Source organism: Phyllobates terribilis, unplaced genomic scaffold (assembly GCF_046119375.1).
Source record: "Phyllobates terribilis strain yellow unplaced genomic scaffold, ASM4611937v1 Scaffold_116__1_contigs__length_5312468, whole genome shotgun sequence".
NCBI lineage: Eukaryota > Metazoa > Chordata > Amphibia > Anura > Dendrobatidae > Phyllobates > Phyllobates terribilis.
The window spans coordinates 803,617-822,273 of record NW_027362876.1 but is presented as its reverse complement, the minus strand read 5'-3'; positions in this window follow the sequence as shown (position 1 = coordinate 822,273).

Sequence of the window (18,657 nt, the reverse complement as noted above, 5' to 3'; positions counted from 1 at the left end):
GCGATACTGCAGTTTTTTACCTTTTACTGTTTGTGCATGCTATATGAAATCCCTTATATCACTTAAAGGGGTTTTCCCACGAACAAAAGTTCATTTTAAAAATTGTCTGTGTCTGACCGTGTACGGAACATACCACATCTCCTGGGCGGGGGAGGAAGGAAAAGACAATACAGACATTACAGCAGGGGATCACAGAGGATTCATTTTGTGAGGTAAAATATTGTTTAAAAGCAGTCAGTGAAATGTTTTACCTCACAAAATGAATCCTGTGCGATCCCCTGCTGTAATGTCTGTATTGTATTTTCCTTCCTCCCCCACCCAGGAGATGTGGTATGTTCCGTACACGGTCAGACACAGACAATTTTTAAAATGAACTTTTGCTCGTGGGAAAACCCCTTTAAGACATCGTTAATCACTATGGACCACTAATTGGTTTGTGAAAAAGGGGTTTTCTCTGCCTAAATACGTTTTTATCTTTTACTACTGAAGAAAAGTTATTTTTGAGCATTAATAGACTTGCACATTGACCTGTACGTTATGGTTACCTACACTTGTTGGCTCCATGCACACTTGTACTTATATTTACTTTGGCTCGCTCACCCACCCATTATTGCTTTTTGTTGTTTGTCCCTTTCTGTGCCTGGATTTCTTTGAATTGTGTTGTATTATGATTTTCTTTTAACTTTATCTAATAAAATCCATGTTCTTATTACAGACATTGTTGCACCTTTGTTCCTGGCACATTCCCTTTTTTCTTTGGGGTTATATTCTTGCTTTGTGCCTATGGGAACCTCTAACTCAATTATTATATTCGGGTTAGATGAGACCTATCTGATTTATTCTATTCAATGGTATCACCATCATAGGAATGTGGATGTCACTGAAATTGGGGAAGGAGATGGCTGCACCAAGTCTTACAATTCACGGGTGCCATAGCGGCTGCGTGGGTTGCGGCTATGGGTGATATCGCCCAGCCTATTCAACTATCATGTGGTAAATATCTCATAGGTCCTGGGCTCATTAGTATCTGCACCAAGAATGGGGCTCAGTGATTATCTGTGGGTGGATGGTACCATATTGTGTGTAGGGGAAAGTACTGTAGGAACATTAGAAAGTGGGGGGATGGCAGTACTCTGGGAACATCATAACGTGTATGAGGGGAATGCCATTTCTGTGGGAACATTATCCTGTGTGTGGGGGGGTGACGGTACTGTGAAAACATTAAACTGTATCTGGGGAGATGGCAGTATTGTAGGAACACTATACTTTGTGTGGGGGAATGACAATACTGTGGGAACATAATGTATGTGGGGAAATGGCAGTCCTGTGGAAACATTTTAATGTGCATTGGGGGATAGCGGTATTGTGGAAGCATTATACTGTGTGTGGGGGGATGGTAGTATTATGAGAAGATTATATATTATATAGCTGTATGGTGGCTTGTTTTTTGCAGGACAAGATGACGTTTTCAGCAGTAACATTTTTATTTATATTCGTGTTTTTGATCGCGTGTTATTTCATTTTTTGTTTGACAGTGTTTAATTGCTTCGTTTTTTTTTTTTTTTTACCATGTTCACTGAAGGGGCTAGCGAGTGGGACAGTTTTATAGGTCAGGTCGTTCTGGACGCAGCGATACCAAATATGCGTACTTCTATTGTTTTTTTTTCATAATATATATTGATGGGTACATTATTTTTATTTTTGGTGGATTATTTTTTTTTATTTTTTTTAAATATTTTTACAATTTTTTAAAAAAATTTTAATTTTTTTTTAACACTTTGTGGACTTTTATTCTATGTCCCACTCTGGGACTTTCACTTTTTTTTATTCTGATCGCCTGTATAGCACAGGAATGCAGCACCATCCCTGTGCTATGCAGGCTGTCAGTGCTGCACAAGGAGAACATTCTTTGGTCATGCACTGCGCATGCCCAAAGAATCTTCCTGCTGTCTGGTGACCCGGATGTTGTCATGACGACATCGAGTCGTCATGGCAACATCCTGGAAGCCGCGGCAGACAGCGCTGGAGGGCGGAAGAGGAGGTGAGTATCGCGATCACCTCCCCTTGCCACTGCAATGTTGCGATCGACTTCGATCGCAGCATTGAGGGGGTTAATGTGCCGGGAGCGGTTCAGGACCACTCCCTGCACATAGTACTGGGTGTCAGCTGTGACTATCAGCTGATACCTGGCGGCGATCGCCTCCCACCGCTTCTGTACCTAATAGTACGTCATTGGTCAAATCGCCCCAGGTCACCATGACGTACTATTAGGTCATACGTCAGAAAGGGGATAACATTTCTACTTAAGCTATCCGTAAAAACGGCAAGTTATGCAAAAATATGGAATTATTCACTAAGACACTGACAGATCACAGTCTAATAGAAAACCTCATAGGATGAACCAGTGGAGTGTGGTGTTCAACTATTTGTTCATTCTGCCTCCAAAATATGGAATAAAAAGCCACCAATATTACGTAGGCAAAAATAATACCAATAAAAACTTCTACTCATCTCATAAAAAACAAGTCTCCACTCAGGTCCATCATCTGACAATGGAAAAACAGAGGTTTCCACATCATTAGTGGCTCAAAGGCTCTTGAGAATCAACATGGCTTTCATAAACCAATCCAGCAATATCAGCCCTCCCAAAGTCAAATCTCCCCCCTCGCTTCCGAGCCTTGCAGTGTGCCCAAACCACATTTAGCATCCATGTACAGTATATGATATTACTATAGTGAGAAGAACCCACTTACTTTACGGTGTGTGTCTCCTGGAGCACAATCTGGGCACTATGTGTTTGGTAATAACATGGCAAATGTACAAGATTCATTCTCCAACATCCACTGAGTGCTAATTTCCGGAAAGTGTATGTGGAGTCAAAATAGTCACTACTCCTATAGATGATTTCACTGAGGGTTATAATTTCCAAAATGGAGTCACTTTATGGAGATTTCTACTGTTCTGGTTTTCTGCCATTTTGTCATATTAGAGATTCTGCAAATGGTGTGTCCCATCTTCTCTGGGATCTGTTCCCGTGAAGTCTGCTTCTGTCACCAGACGCCTTATTCATTCTGCAGGCGTCGCTGGTAATGGAGAAGTCAGAACCAAAAGTTCTGGGTGACGCAGGATCTATCCAGCCACTAAGATTAGGGCGTAAGAAAACACTAAGAACATGGAGTAGATAGCGCCAAGCCTGTTCGTGGTGGCCATCTTTTGAGCTGCCAGGTGACCATGAACAGTGACCCCAATACATTGTGTCTGCAAACTATTCCAGCAAGATCTGCATACAAATAGCTAAATGGCGCTTCTTCCCTTCTTAACCTGCCATGTGCCCAGACAGTAGTGTACAACCGTATATAGGGTATTGTCGGATTCAAGAGAAGTTGGAAAATAATCTGTAAGGTCCATTTGTTTCCTATTATCCTTTGTGAAGAATTCCAAAGTTATCACCACATAAAGTGACACATGTCAGATTCGAAAAATGAGCCCTGATTAGGAACACAAAACTGGCTGCAGGAAGGGGTTAAATCAGAGTACTTTGGGCACAAAATTCTGTAGTCAAAAACTGTGAAAAAAAAGGTTAGTTTGGTCATAAAGACTGGACCTGGTCTTGTAGGGACCATATGAGCATATTCCGCAGCACAGAAGGGGGAGAAGGTTGATTCATCCAATAAGATATCAGGGATCTAGGAAGGAACACCATCATTACCCTCCACTTTCTCTTACAGGCCCATCATAATATTTTTCTTCAACTGATTTTCTAACTTGTCAGCACATTCTACGTACACTGTCATTTGGCTTTGTAGTTTACAGATCTGGGCAGGTAACGGTTAGCATCATCTAGTCCCAGGGGGTAAGTGGATCTTCTTCTATAGAAAAGGGCTTTCAATGCCCAAAGTCATTTGAACAGTTTTGGATGGAGGAGAATGTTGTGGTCTAGAGGCAAAATGGTGATCACACGATTGTGATACGTCCAGACTACACCACCAATAAAGCAGCCACAGCCGGTGACTGAGGAGAATATGTGACTTCTCTGCATTTAGTGGTTACTACTCACCTGGGTGGTCATATGTAGGAATCTCCTCTTTACACCGCTCATCACCCCTCACATATGTCTCAGTAGTATTAATATGGGTCAGATCTTCACCCTGAAACAAATATTGTAAAAGTCACAGACAGATGGAGAAGTCACATCTATGATCAGCTCTAATCCTGCCATCTCCACCGTTCTCATTACACAAGTATAAAACATATAATACTGGTGGATAAAACAAGACTGAGCACAAGACCTTCACAGCCGTCTACACATCATAGGGGAGATCTCATGACACCTTCTCTCCATCTACCTGATGATCCTGAGGAACATTGGGATCTTCTTGTTTACAGTCCTGTGGAAGAAGATGACGGGGACATCTCTCTGGTGTTGTCCTCTTACTGGATAGATCTGGAGGAAACACATACAGAGACTGAATTCATTCTTGACATACAGATAATTATAGGCCGTGTGTATTTAGTCCTATTACCTGGTGATGTGAGGGGCTGGGGAACCTCCATCATGACGTCCTTGTACAGATCTTTGTGTCCTCCTAAATACTCCCACTCCTCCATGGAGAAATAGACAGCGACATCCTGACACCTTATAGGAACCTGACACATACAAGGATACTGTTATCTCCCCGATCCCTCCATAGCGTTACTGTATAATATCCCAGCATTCCCAGCAGTGTCACCTCTCCAGTCAGCAGCTCAATCATGTTGTAGGTGAGATCTAGGATCTTCTGGTCATTGATGTCCTCATGTATCAGGGGTTGAGATGGAGGCCATGTGATTGGGTTCAGGGGTCTTCCCCATCCCTCAGACACAGGGGCCTGACAGCGCCCACTAGAGGTCTTCTTCACTACTGTGTAATCCTGGTTATGGAGAGACACATTAATAAATCTCACTACAGACATTTCCAGAGTCCTCACCTCTCCAGTTCTGTCCATCTGTTATTCCCATAGATAAGAATGATGTAATGTGACGTCATCAGAATCTCTCACCTATCCAGTAAGACGAAAGAGGATCTCTAGGGTGAGGTGTAATATCCTCTCCGCCATCTTGTCTCTGTCCATATCCATTCTTGATGGGTGATTCAGAAAAATTTTGTTATACAGAAGATCTTCACTGAGAGGATCCAATATTGTAGGGACCTGAATGAGAAGATGATGAGCCTATGTAACATCATAAAAATCCTGTGTAATAATACAATTACTGAAGACCATGGGGGAAAACATATCAGGAGATAGAGGTGTAGATGTTGTATTCTCTAGTCTTGTATGGATGGAACACAAGTTGAATTGCTGACTATGACATCTCCTTCATGCACTTTTCTGTGTTTGTCATGTCAGAACTGTTGGAGGATTATTAAAGGTGATAGTTTTCCCACCAATTAGAGGGGACACCTGCGGATATCGGTGTTTTTTTACCTGCTACAGTTCTGGTGATTTACTCGTTAAAGTGCCTTGTGGTAAAGTGGACGTTGGACAAACATCACAATCAATTACAATCAGACTGAAGGAACATCGTTCTATTCGGCTCTATGAATCTAGGATCTCCACATACCTCCACCTGCAGAGCCGCCACCACATATATGGCTGCTCTGTGCCCACAGGAGCTGTGATGAGGTCACAGGAGGGGAGGAGTCAGGGGTCACATGATCAGGGGCCTCAGTGGATGCAGGACTCTGCTGTGCTGGTTGTCATGGTGCTGGATGAGCTGAAGTTTATGTGTGGGGTCAGGAGGGGTTTACAGTGTGGATGTAGCAGAGCCGCGTGTGTACGAGGTGTAGGGAGCGGAGCCGCGTGTGTACGAGGTGTACGGAGCGGAGCTGTGTGCGTACGAGGTGTACGGAGCGGAGCCGCGTGTGTACGAGGTGTACGGAGCAGAGCCGCATGTGTACGAGGTGTACGGAGCAGAGCCGCGTGTGTACGAGGTGTACGGAGCAGAGCCGTGTGCGTACGAGGTGTACGGAGAGGAGCCGTGTGTGTACGAGGTGTACGGAGAGGAGCCGTGTGCGTACGAGGTGTACGGAGCGGATCCGCGTGCGTACGAGGTGTACGGAGCGGAGCCGCGCGCGTATGAGGTGTACGGAGCAGAGCCGCGCATGTACGAGGTGTACGGAGCAGAGCCGCGCGTGTACGAGGTGTACGGAGCAGAGCCGCGCGTGTACGAGGTGTACGGAGCAGAGCCGCGTGTGTATGAGGTGTACGGAGCGGAGCCGTGTGTGGTCGGAGCGGAGCCTTGTGTGTACGGAGCGGAGCCTTGTGTGTACAGAGCCGTGTGTGTACGCTGTATACAGCTGTATACTCCCAGGTTCGGTTGCAGACCCCGCGGCTCTTTATCAGACTGTAGAAGAACTGACACTGGACACTCGGTAAAACTGCACTCGGACGTCTCTTGTTTCTCGCACAGATATTGATAACATAAGATGGAGTCAGACGAACCCTCCTACAAAACCTGATAACAAAGTCATTACTACAGGACTGGATGAGAAAGGGATTTATTCTACAAGAAACGCTGGGGCCACGAATGAGGGAATCCGGGCCCCGTGGCTGGATACTCCGGACCCCCGGCGTGTTAGGACCAGACGGGGTCTTTGTCCCTGGAGCTTCTCTGCTCGGTATAATGAGACTCTGATCTTGTTCTTATAAAGAGGGTTGGAGTAGAATAGAAGCTGCCTGAATATGAGGACCTTGTCTGATCTCTATGTCCTTGTCTACAGAGCTATGGAGATAGCGCTATTCTCTGTATAATAGATGTGATGTCGCTGGAGCCCTAATATTCCTGTACAGGGGTCTCTGTAGAGATAATCTTACCCCAGCATTATGGAGACAGAGAAAAAGGGATTGGGGACATTTTATTGTAATTTCCCTTAAAAAAAAAACTAATAAGTAACTGATTATAGAAAGTGTTTCGTTTTCTCACCATGTTGTTTGTAGGAGAAGTAAAGAGCCGAGGCTGAAGAAGCTTTATCTCCAGAAGTCTACAGAAGAGGGGGATTGGCAACTCCGAATGTCCTTGTCTGTTTTGGGATTGGGAGTTAGGAAAAGGGGCAGGAGAATATTTTATGGTTTTTTGGGGAGCAGGAGATGCAATATTTGTTCATATAGTGTAAATTTATGAATACGGTTAGGTCCAGAAATATTTGGACAGTAACTGAATCTTTGTGATTTCAGCTCTGCAGGCCACTAATTTGGATTTAAAATAAAACAACTGAGATGTACTTGAAGTGGAGAATTTGAGGTTTAATAATAATAATAATAATAATAATAATAATAATAATTAAAGGGGTTGAACAAAAATATCCTGTAAAACGTTTAGGAATTGCAACTATTTTTCTACAAAGCCTCCTCATTTCAGGGACTCAAAAGTAATTGGACAAATTAACTTTACTGTAAATAAAATGTTTATGTTTAATACTTTGTAGTGAATTGTTATCTGTATCTGACAGAAGGCAACTGAACAGGATTCAGATCAGGAAACTAAACACAGGTCAGATAAACTCCCTGAACGAACAGTGCTTAGTATTAGGGGCAGGAAGATAAGGACTGGAAGGAATTGTGTCACAGGGATTATCTCCCTCATCAAACCCTCCCCCCCTCCATCTCCATGCAGGATAAAGAATGCTGTGTACTATTGTGTCCTTGTGAAGGAAAGGCCTGTGGTTGTGTATGCATAGAAGTATGCTTCTAAGAGATCTAATCTATACTGAACTGTGCTACTGAAGAGACTGCCATTACTGTACCTGCTTTAATAGACTGTACTGTGGTGAAGCCTGTTTCTTCAAAGAGTTAAATGGTACTGGCTATACTTGATTAAACTCCACTGTTCAACTGTTTATGAAGACTCTTGTCAGATGTGTTTAGTCAGCAATTGAATCTATTGTTTGCCTGAGAGAAGCTTCAGCCTATGGTCACCCTGGGTAATGGTTCCCCCAGGATTCAAACTAATTCATGAAACCCGTCTCGCCCTCTCTGAACCTAGTGACATGCGTTTAACATTGGTGGCCCGTACGGGGAATCCTGAGCGGGAATTAGCGTGTAGAGGTAGAAGAGCAAAAGTGTCTGGAAAAACACAGCAGCATAGCACCTCAATTCAACTTTGCTACACCAGTTAAAGGGGACCAGCCCTAAAGAAAACTCATTAGCAGCAATGGATGTCGAATTACAAATGGACAGAATTAGTGAGCTGTTTATTCAGTTAACCTGTGAAGAATTGAAAACAGTAGCAGAACATATAAAGATGTCAGAAGTACAGATTTCTAAAGCACACAACCGCAGGCAACTGTTAGCGGCCATTAATGCAAAAATGGATGAGGTGGGGGAGAAAGAAGCTGAAGACGTCCTCCAGGAGCTAACAGTTTCTAACTGGGTTGAAGTTGGAGGATGGAGGGGCAGCACCAATTACCAAAAGCATGAATCTCCATCAGCAGACAGAACTACAGGAATTGAAAGAACAGCTCAAAGCCCTAACAACAGCCCTGCTGGAATCGACCAAAACCTATGAACGGGTGACAGACTCAGACAGAACCTTTAGCCTGCTCAGGTTAGATAAACCAGGAAGACAGTCCTCTCTAACACCACAAATCACCATAAGGAAAGAATTCAAGATCCTGGGACAGATTGGAGAGTGTAAACAGAAAGAGAAACTGTGTTATGTGAACTTATTGCACCAGATCGATGCAGGATTACAGAAAGGCTACCAGCCGGATGAGATCATTGATGGAGTGGTGAAAGCGATCAGCCCAGGACTGAACCTCCGTAATATGCTAGAAATGAAGAGTCAATTGACCTTGCCACAGCTGAAGATGATTTTAAAAGGGCACTATAAAGAAGAGAGTACTTCAGAATAGTTCCACCGACTCATTAACATCTCACAAGAAAATAATGAATCACCCCAAAGTTTCTTGTTCAGAACAATTGAACTTAAGGATAGACTGTTGTTTGCATCCAGAGATTTAGAAGCGGAGGAGAAGTTTGATGCTGGACTAGTTCAGAAGAAATTCTTGAGATCATTGGGAACTGGGTTAATCAGCAAAGACATCAAGTTGAAGCTGAAACAGTATCTAGAAGATGCTGGCATTCTGGACGAAGTCCTAATTGAAAAAATGAATGAGGCAGCTAGTTTGGAGTCAGAGAGTAAACAGAAGTTAAAGAAAGGCTCTGCTCCTAAAATTAGTCAGCTGAAGTTGGAGACCCCTGGTGGCCAGTCCGAAGATCATCACAGAGACCCTCCAGTGCCACCTCCAAGAGGGAACCTTAAATCACCAACAAAAGAGAAGACTGCCAATGCTGACTGGGAGGAAGTAATAGGAGAACTGCGAATCGAGTTGATTGAGGTGAAAAAGTTGATTCGTTCCAGGCCAGTACCTATATCCCTCAGACCCAGGAGTGGATTCTAAAACAGAAGATACCCGGCTTGTGAAGCGTACCGTTCATCAAATCAGAGTATGGTATGTGTTCACTGACTAAGATGTGGTGAGGAAGGACATTATGCCAAGGTATGCCAATGTTCAAGGTCGTTTGGGTTAAAAGACAGGAGGTTGCCAGTGCGGGGCGACTGGTAACTGCGACACGGATGAGGCCCCAGAAGCAAATCCAAATCTCACCAAACCCCAGAATGGCGCATGAGGTAAAACGGCTGCGTAAATACTATCCCCAAGTGTGTTCCCATCTACAACAGCTGCAAGAGAGACAGGAGCATCAGTTACTTAATGCCCAGTGCGGAGGTCAAGCGATGTACTCCTGGGAGGAGGATTCCTCGGTCAGTAAAGATAGCCTCATCAGCCCGATTGGTGAAAGGTGCTTTATACAATGCCAGCTAGATGGATTCCTGGTAAAAGCACTGTGGGACACAGGAGCCCAAGCGAGTCTTTTAAATGAAGAATGGAGAAGGCGCTACCTGCCACATACCTACCTTCAGTTGCTAAAAGAACTCTTAGGACCAGTGGAACTTCACGGCAAAACTGTCAATCAGACCGAAATCCCTTTCATAGGCTGGGTGGAAGTGGCTTTCCAACTGAGAGCCACGAAGAACAGCAACATCATTGAGCTTTTGGTAACTTTTCTCGTGACCAGTTATCAGAACATGGCAAAGGATCCTATCCTGGGTTATAATGTAATCAGTGAGGTCATCATGAAACACAAGTCAGAGACGCTCGTGGTGGATTGCCACATCGCTTGCCATACCCAACGCCGTGGCTTAAAATGTGATTCACAGAGTAAAGAAAGCACAGAATACAATGGACCTAAAAGAAGACAAGGTAGGTTGACGCCGAAACATCATCCTTGCAAACCAAATGGTGGGGGTGAGGTGTGGCATTCGGGTAGAAGCGGGAAATAAAATCCAGAAAAGACTGTTAGTGCCAAAAGACTTCTCAGAACTTTCGGAAGGCCTAGTTCAAGGTGAGACTGTGCTTACGATTCCTACTGGTTGGTTTGCTCGAGTGACAGTACCAGTGATGAATACTACGAAACAAATTAGACTGGATCCAAAGACTGTGTTAGGTCACATTGAAACCGTTAAAACGGTATATCCAGCCAGTGTGAGACCAGCCCAGGGGTCTACCGTGAATTCAGTCTCGCCACCAAGGAACAGGAGTTGCCCAGGGGAGGAAACTGCACGACCCACCTCGGGGTCCTGGGATCCCCCAGGGCCCCTGGAACACTTGTGTGCTGAAGATCGAGCGGTAGTAAAACATATGCTGAGAGAGGAGTGTCATGCATTCACCAAAGATTACTCTGATATAGGCTGTATCCCGTCGCTGCAGTTGAAAATCAATCAATTTGTAAAACACGACCCCAGTAACCAGAAGTTACATGTCTGTGCCGAAACCATTACACCGTGAAGTGAAAGAGTATTTACAAGACCTAATCATCAGAGGTTGGGTCCAAAAGTCGAAGTTGTCTTATTCCTCTTCTATTGTCTGTGTTAGGAAGAAGGACGGTACGTTGAGACTCTGCTGTGATTACAGGGAACTAAACCGAAAGTCAGTACCTGATCGGCACTCGATACCAAAGATTCAAGACATGCTAGATAGCCTATCAGGAAGTACCTGGTTCTCTGCCCTCGATCAGGGTAACACATACCATCAAGGGTTTGTTGAAGAGTCCAGCCAGTAGACCTTTGACAGCATTCAGCACACCGTGGGGGTTATATCAGTGGATCCGCATACCGTTTGGGCTCAGTTTGGCTCCAGCAGAATTTCAGAGGAGCATGGAGACCTGTTTAGAAGGATTGAGGGACGAAATCTGCCAGCCGTACTTGGATGACAATGTGGTACACAGCAAAACCTTCCGGGAGCATGTTGAACACGTGAGGACCATATTACAGCAGTGTCAACAACACAAAATTAAGTTGACCCCAAAGAAGTGTGAACTGTTCAAAAGGCAAGTTCGATTTCTAGGGAAAATTGTGTGAAGGATATACCTTGGACCCAGCAGAAATCGCTCCGGTACTGGCCTTAAAAGACAAGGGGCCCTCTACTGTCGGGGAGTTGAGGCAGATCTTAGGATTCTTGTCCTACTATCGTACTTACGTTCGGAACTTCTCTAGGATTGCCGCCTCACTATACCTCCACTAGGGGGACCAACAGAGCCAACAACACCCATGGAAAAAAAGAAGAACGCGGGTAGGACCGGGCTTAAAAGAAACAACGCTGTTTTGTCCCAAAAGCCCATTCCCTGGACAGCAGACCACCAGGAGGTATTCGAAGAACTAGTAGACTACGTGGTAAAACCATCCATATTCCGATATCCTGATTTCAACTTACCGTTTGTTCTTCATTGTGACGCTTATCCTGTTGGACTGGGAGCTGCCCTGTATCAGCATCAAGATGGAAAATTGAGAGTTATTTGTTGCGGTTCTAGGACGTTGACAGACGCCGAGTTGAATCACCATCTACATTCCGGAAAATTGAAGTTCCTGGCATTGAAATGGGCTGACTGTGAACGATTTAGAGATTATCTCTACTACAGCAAAGAGTTTGAGGTATACACTGACAACAACCCTTTGACCTATGTTCTCACTACAGCCAAACTGAATGCAATGGGTCAGAGATGGGTCACTGAATTAGCTGACTTCAATTTCAACATCAAGTACAGTCATGGCCAAAAGTTTTGAGAATGACACCAAAATTATATTTTCACATGATCTGCTGGCCTCTGTTTTTTATTAGTGTTTGTCTGATGTTTATATCACATACAAAAATATAATTGCAATCATATTATGAGTACCAATAGGTTATATTGACAGAATGAGTTAATGCAGCAAGTCAATATTTGCAGTGTTGCCCCTTCTTCTTCAAGACCTCTGTAATTCTCCCTGGCATGCTCTCAATCAACTTTTGGACCAAATCCTGACTGACAGCAGTCCATTCTTGCATAATCAATGCTTGCATTTTGCCAGAATTTGTTGGTTTTTGTTTGTCCCCCCGTCTCTTGATGATTGACCACAAGTTCTCAATGGGATTAAGATCTGGGGAGTTTCCAGGCCATGGACCCAAAATCTCTATGTTTTGTTCCATGTGCCATTTAGTTATCACCTTTGCTTTATGGCAAGGTGCTCCATCATGCTGGAAAAGGCATTGTTGGGCGCCAAACTGCTCTTGGACGGTTGGGAGAAGTTGGCTGTGTTTTTAGGCAAGACTGTGAGTGAGCCGATTCCCTTGGCTGAGAAGCAACCCCACACATGAATGGTTTCAGGATGCTTTACAGTTGGCATGAGACAAGACTGGTGGTAGCGCTCACCTCTTCTTCTCCGAATAAGCTGTTTTCCAGATGTCCCTAACAATCGAAAAGGGGATTCATCAGAGAAAATGACTTTGCCCCAGTCCTCAGCAGTCCACTCCCTGTACCTTTTGCAGAATATCAGTCGGTCCCTGATGTTTTTTTCTGGAGAGAAGTGGCTTCTTTACTGCCCTCCTTGAAACCAGCCCTTGCTCAAAGAGTCTCTGCCTCATAGTGCCTGCAGAAGCACTCACACCAGCCTGCTGCCATTCCTGAGCAAGCTCGGCACTGTTGGTAGTCCGATCCCGCAGCTGAAACAGTTTTAAGATACGGTCCTGGCGCTTGCTGGTCTTTCTTGGGCGCCCTGGAGCCTTTTTGACAACAATGGAAGCTCTCTCCTTGAAGTTCTTAATGATGCGATAGATTGTTGACTGAGGTGCAATCTTTGTAGCTGCGATACTCTTCCCTGTTAGGCCATTTTTGTGCAGTGCAATGATGGCTGCACGTGTTTCTTTAGAGATAACCATGGTTAACTGAAGAGAAACAATGATACCAAGAACCAGCCTCCTTTTAAAGTGTCCAGTGATGTCATTCTTACTTAATCATGACTGATTGATCACCAGCCCTGTCCTCATCAACACCCACACCTGTGTTAATGGATCAATCACTAAAACGATGTTAACTACTCCTTTTAAGGCAGGACTGCAATGATGTTGAAATGTGTTTTGGGGGTTAAAGTTCATTTTCTGGGCAAATATTGACTTTGCAAGTACAGTAATTGCTGTTAAGCTGATCACTCTTTGACATTCAGGAGTATATGCAAATTGCCATTACAAAAAATGAAGCAGTAAACTTTGGAAAAATTACTATTTGTCTCATTCTCAATACTTTTGGCCATGACTGTACAGGCCTGGAAAATGCAATGTCGATCCTGACGGATTGTCGAGAATGCCATAGAGCCTGAGGAGTTCTTGCAAGAATGCTTGAAGGAAGTCAGTCTGAAAGCAATTGAGAGCACTACCCAAGCAGTACAAGTTTATCAAGAGGAAGACACACCATTGTGGTGTCTGTTGACGGTGGAAACCACTATAAAAGCGAGAGAGCAAGATCAACCCCTGTCTATTCAACAACTACCAAAAGAAAAAATCCGTAGATCACAAAGGGAAGATCAGATAATTGGTAGAATACTACTTTATGTGGACCAAAATCGGATTCCAAGTAAACAGGAGAGAGATGATGAGTAGTGATGTGCTTGTTGCTCGGGTCGAGCACATTGGAATACTCGGGTGCTCGACCCGAGCAACAAGCCCAATGTAAGTCTATGGGAAACTCGAGCATTTTTCAGGCGGCTCCCCCCCGCAGTCTGCAGAAGGCCCAAAAATTGCCCAAAATGATGGGAACAGTGCTCAAATGGCATGGGAACAGCATGGGGAAGACCCCTGGAAGCACTTCTGACTCCCAGGTCACTGCTGTCAACAATGTTGTCAGAGGTATTACGCCACTTTTACGGACTCACAATAAAACATACAAAAACAAAACCAAAATGGACTTTCCTGGGAAATATGTTAAGGAACATCCTTTCCAGGGTAATGACTTGTATATAAGGCAAAATAAATAACCAAAAAGAAAAATACTCCTCCACACCTTGGGCTATGTTCACAAGTAGCATTTTTTATGCGTTTTTGCACTTTTGCATTGCTTTCAATCGGGACAAATGCATTCAGCGGAAAATGTCATTTTAACATTTTACAACCTTATTTGGCCATGTGGTGTGTGAAACATGATCAGACACATTCTGTTTCACTTATGAAGTAGGGACTCTGAAAGTCACAAAGCCTATTTTTATAGGGCCATCAGGCGGCCTTTACTATTCTTAAAGAGCCAGCAGTCAGCCCTCACTATTCTTAGAGAGACATCAGCCGGCTATACTTTGTTGTACCCATTACTAAAGAGTGGGTTTCCTATACTGTTATTGCGTATTCAGTGAGTGGCAGGGCTGCCCAAAATTTGGATGCAACCCAATACCCATTTGAAAATTTGGATGCACCCCAATACCCCTTTGAAGAGACTCAGAGAAGGGCCTCCTGAAAACAATGTTCCCATTATTAGGAATTGGGTCTCCCATACTGTTTGCCTATGCAGTGAATGCAAGGGCTGCCAAAAATTTAGACCTACTCCAATGCCCCTTGGAAGAGACATAGAGGGCCTCATGAAAAAATGTTCCCTTTATTAAGAAGTGGGTCCCCCATAGTGTTGGCCTATGCAGTGAATGCAAGGGCTGCCAAAAATTAGGAGGCACTCCAATGCCTCTTGGAAGAGACTTAGAGGACCTCATAAAAAAATGTTCTTATTAGAAAGGAACGGGTCTCCTATACTTGTAATGCCCATGCACTAAGTGTATGGGCTGACAAACATTTACCCCTGGGGGTATACATGAACATACTGTATAAAAAATTTTTTTTATGGGCATCATAAACACCCTTTAAAAAAATGATGTGGGTGTTGCATCACGGACCACGGTCACCCAGGTGATATGTGGTGGAGGATAAGGAGAAGGAGGAGGACAAGAGCAAATAGCCAAAATCAGGAAGCATATACCCATGTGTGGGTGTGAAAAGGTGCATGGGAATACACCTCCCAAAAAAAGACACTGGATTTGAGTTTATGTTACGCTGCTATCATTCGGTGGTGTTGAGAAGTCTGGCCCAATCCAGCCCTTGTTCATTTTTATAAGTGTCAGCCTGTCAACATTTTCAGTTGACAGGTGGATGTGCTTATCAGTTATAATTCCACCAGCGACACCAAAAATCCGCTTTGATAAAATGCTAGCGGCAGGGCAGGCCAAGACCTCCAAGGCGTAGAAAGCCAGTTCATTCCACGTATCCAGCTTGGATATCCAATAATTATAAGGTACAGAGGAATCACGGAGGACGTTGGTATGGTCGGCAAGGTACTCCCTCAGCATCGTCCCAAACTTTGCACTCCTTGTGAGAGTACCCCGCACCTCAGGGCCTGTGCGATGGGAGGGGCTGAGAAAATTCTCCCAGAACTTTGACAGAGTTCCCCTGCCTCTGCTGGATTGGAGTGTCTCTCTTGCCTGTAGTCCTTAGTTGTCCAATGAACTGTGACCTCTGCCCCCAGCGTTTTCAGATGGGAATTTTTTTAATAGTTCCGCAACAAGGGCCTTCTGGTACTGCCCCATTTTTGCAGACCTGTCCGCCTCAGGAATAAGAGATATAAAGTTCTCCTTGTAGCGTGGGTCTAGAAGTGTCACCAACCAGTAATGACTGTCACCCAAAATTTTGAGAACGCGAGGGACATGGGAAAGGCAGCGTAACATAACCTCAGCCATGCGTGCCAGACTGATAACATGCAAGAGTTCCCTGTCCTCACCAAGAGGACGACTGACCATGCTCTCCTCCTCCTCTTCCTCTCTGTCCTCAGGCCATCCACACTGAACAGACGGTATGACAGTTGTGCAGGTAGTACCGTCTATACCACATGAAACTAGCTCCTGTTCTTCCTCCTCCTCTTCTTCCTAATTGTTACCCAATCCACATTGGGATGAAATGAGGCTGGGCTGTGTGTAATCACCCTGTATGGTTCCTTGCTTCATCTCATCGTGCTCTGCCGGCAATGCATCCTCTTTGATTGTGAGTGGAGAACATTTCAGAAGGCAGAGAAACGGGATGGTGATGCTAATTATGGTTTCATCGCCGCTCACCATCTTGGTGGAGTCCTCAAAGTTTTGGAGGATGGTACATATGTCTGACATTCATGTTCACTCCTGAGGTCTTATGTGTGGAGTCTGAACTGAATACCGATAGCCTTGTTGATGCTAGTACTCAACAACTGCTCTCTTCTGCTCACAAATCCTTCCCAACATCTGCAGTGTAGAGTTCCAATGCGTGGTGACATCACACACCAGTCTGTGAGCCGGAAGCTGCAAACACTGCTGAAACACGGCATGGGCGGCGGAAGCAGTAGGTGACTTTCTAAAATGGGCACACAGGCGGCGTACTTTAGCAAGCAGATCCGGCAACTCGGGGTAGGATTTGAGAAACTGCTGAACCACGATGTTAAGCACATGGGCAAGGCATGGTACGTGTGTGAGCTTGCTTCGCCTCAGAGCTGCCACCAGGTTCTGGCCATTGTCACACACGACCATGCCTGGCTGTAGGATCAGCGGTGTGAGCCACAGATCTGCCTGCTCTTTAAGAGCTGTCCACAACTCTTCAGCCTTGTGCGGTTTGTCAACTAAGCATATTAGCTTCAGCTCAATCTGTTGCCGCTTGGCCGAGGCAGTGCTGCATTGCTTCCAGCTTGTGACTGATGTGGTCATTTCGGAGATGGAGGCTGAGGAGGCTGAGGTGCAGGAGCTGTAAACTGTGGGGGCAACCCTGATTGACCTAGGGCCCGCAATCCTTGGTGTCAGGAAGATGTGTTCTGTCCCAAGGTCCGACTGGGTCCCGGCTTCCACTATGTTAACCCAGTGTGTTGTCAGCGAGATGTACCGTTCCTGCCCACAAGCACTTGTCCACGTGTCTGAGGTTAGGTGGTCTTTCCCGGTAACTGCGTTGTTGAGGGCATGGCTAATGTTTTGGAACATGTGCTTCTGTAATGCGGGGACTGCACACCGGGAGAAATAGTGGCGGCTGGGGACCAAGTACCGAGGGACGGCCGCCACCATCAGGTTGCGGAATGCTTCCGTCTCCACGAGCCTAAAAGGCAACATTTCGAGCGCAAGCAGTCGCAAAATGTGGGAATTTAGTAGTGTGGCCTGTGGGGCGTTGGCTGCGTATTTGTGCTTGCATTCCAAAGACTGGGGTATGGACAACTGAAGGCTGCGCTAGGACAAGGACGTGGATGTGCTTCTTGATGCTGCTACTTGAGAGTGTGCAATGACAGGTGCAGGGCAGGAGGCATCTTCGCATGCACCATGGATAGGGGATTGGCTTGCATGCACAACAGTGAAAGAAGCAGTGGTGCCACCCGCAGACACTGTTCCTGGACCCTGGGGTTTGGCCCACAAAGTCGGGTGCTTTGCTGCCATGTGCTTGATCAATGTCCCTCCTGTTGGTGTTACGGGGAACGGTTGCCTGCCTTCTGTCTGCAGCCACCACACTGCTTCTTCCTGCCTGTTGGGGTGCTCTGCCTCCCTCCCCCTGTGTGCTGCTGTCTTCGCTCTACATGTCCTCCTACCAGGTTGGGTCATTTACTATATCATCCACCACCTCGTCTTCCACTTCCACACCCTGGTCCTCCTCCTGACTTTCTGACAAATATGTCTCATCATCGTCCACCTCTTGAGACACTTTCCCACCGTCGCCTTTGTGTGACTGTGGCTGCTCAAATATTTGGGCATCGCTACATGCAATATTCTCTTGCCCCGCTTCAATTGGACCGGGCGAGAGGCCCAAATCTATCAATGGAAAAGTGAACAGCTCTTCGGAGTGTCCAAGTGTGGGATCAGTTGTCTCCGGTCACTCGGCTTGGTGGGAGGAAGGAGCATCAGGGTGAGGAATATGCTGTCTACTGAGACTTGACCATGTGGAAGACAGGGTGGTGGTGGTGGTGGCAAAGTGACTGGAAGCATTATCCGCTATCCAACCAACAATCTTTTCACACTGCTCTGGGTTCAATAGTGGTGTGCTGCGGTCCCCTAGGAAGTGGGACAGGAAGTTCGGTCGAGAAGATATGGGTGTTTGTTGTGGCACAATTTCAGCTTGCCCACGGCCTCGGCCTCTGCATGCACCATCAAGTCCAGTTCCCCATCCCTTGCCACGCGCCTTGCCCATTTTAAATTGAGGACAATATCTTCCACGCTCACTACAAATGGCTGTATTTGGAGCGAACTTATATGTGATCCTTGTGATGTAGAAACCACAGTTTT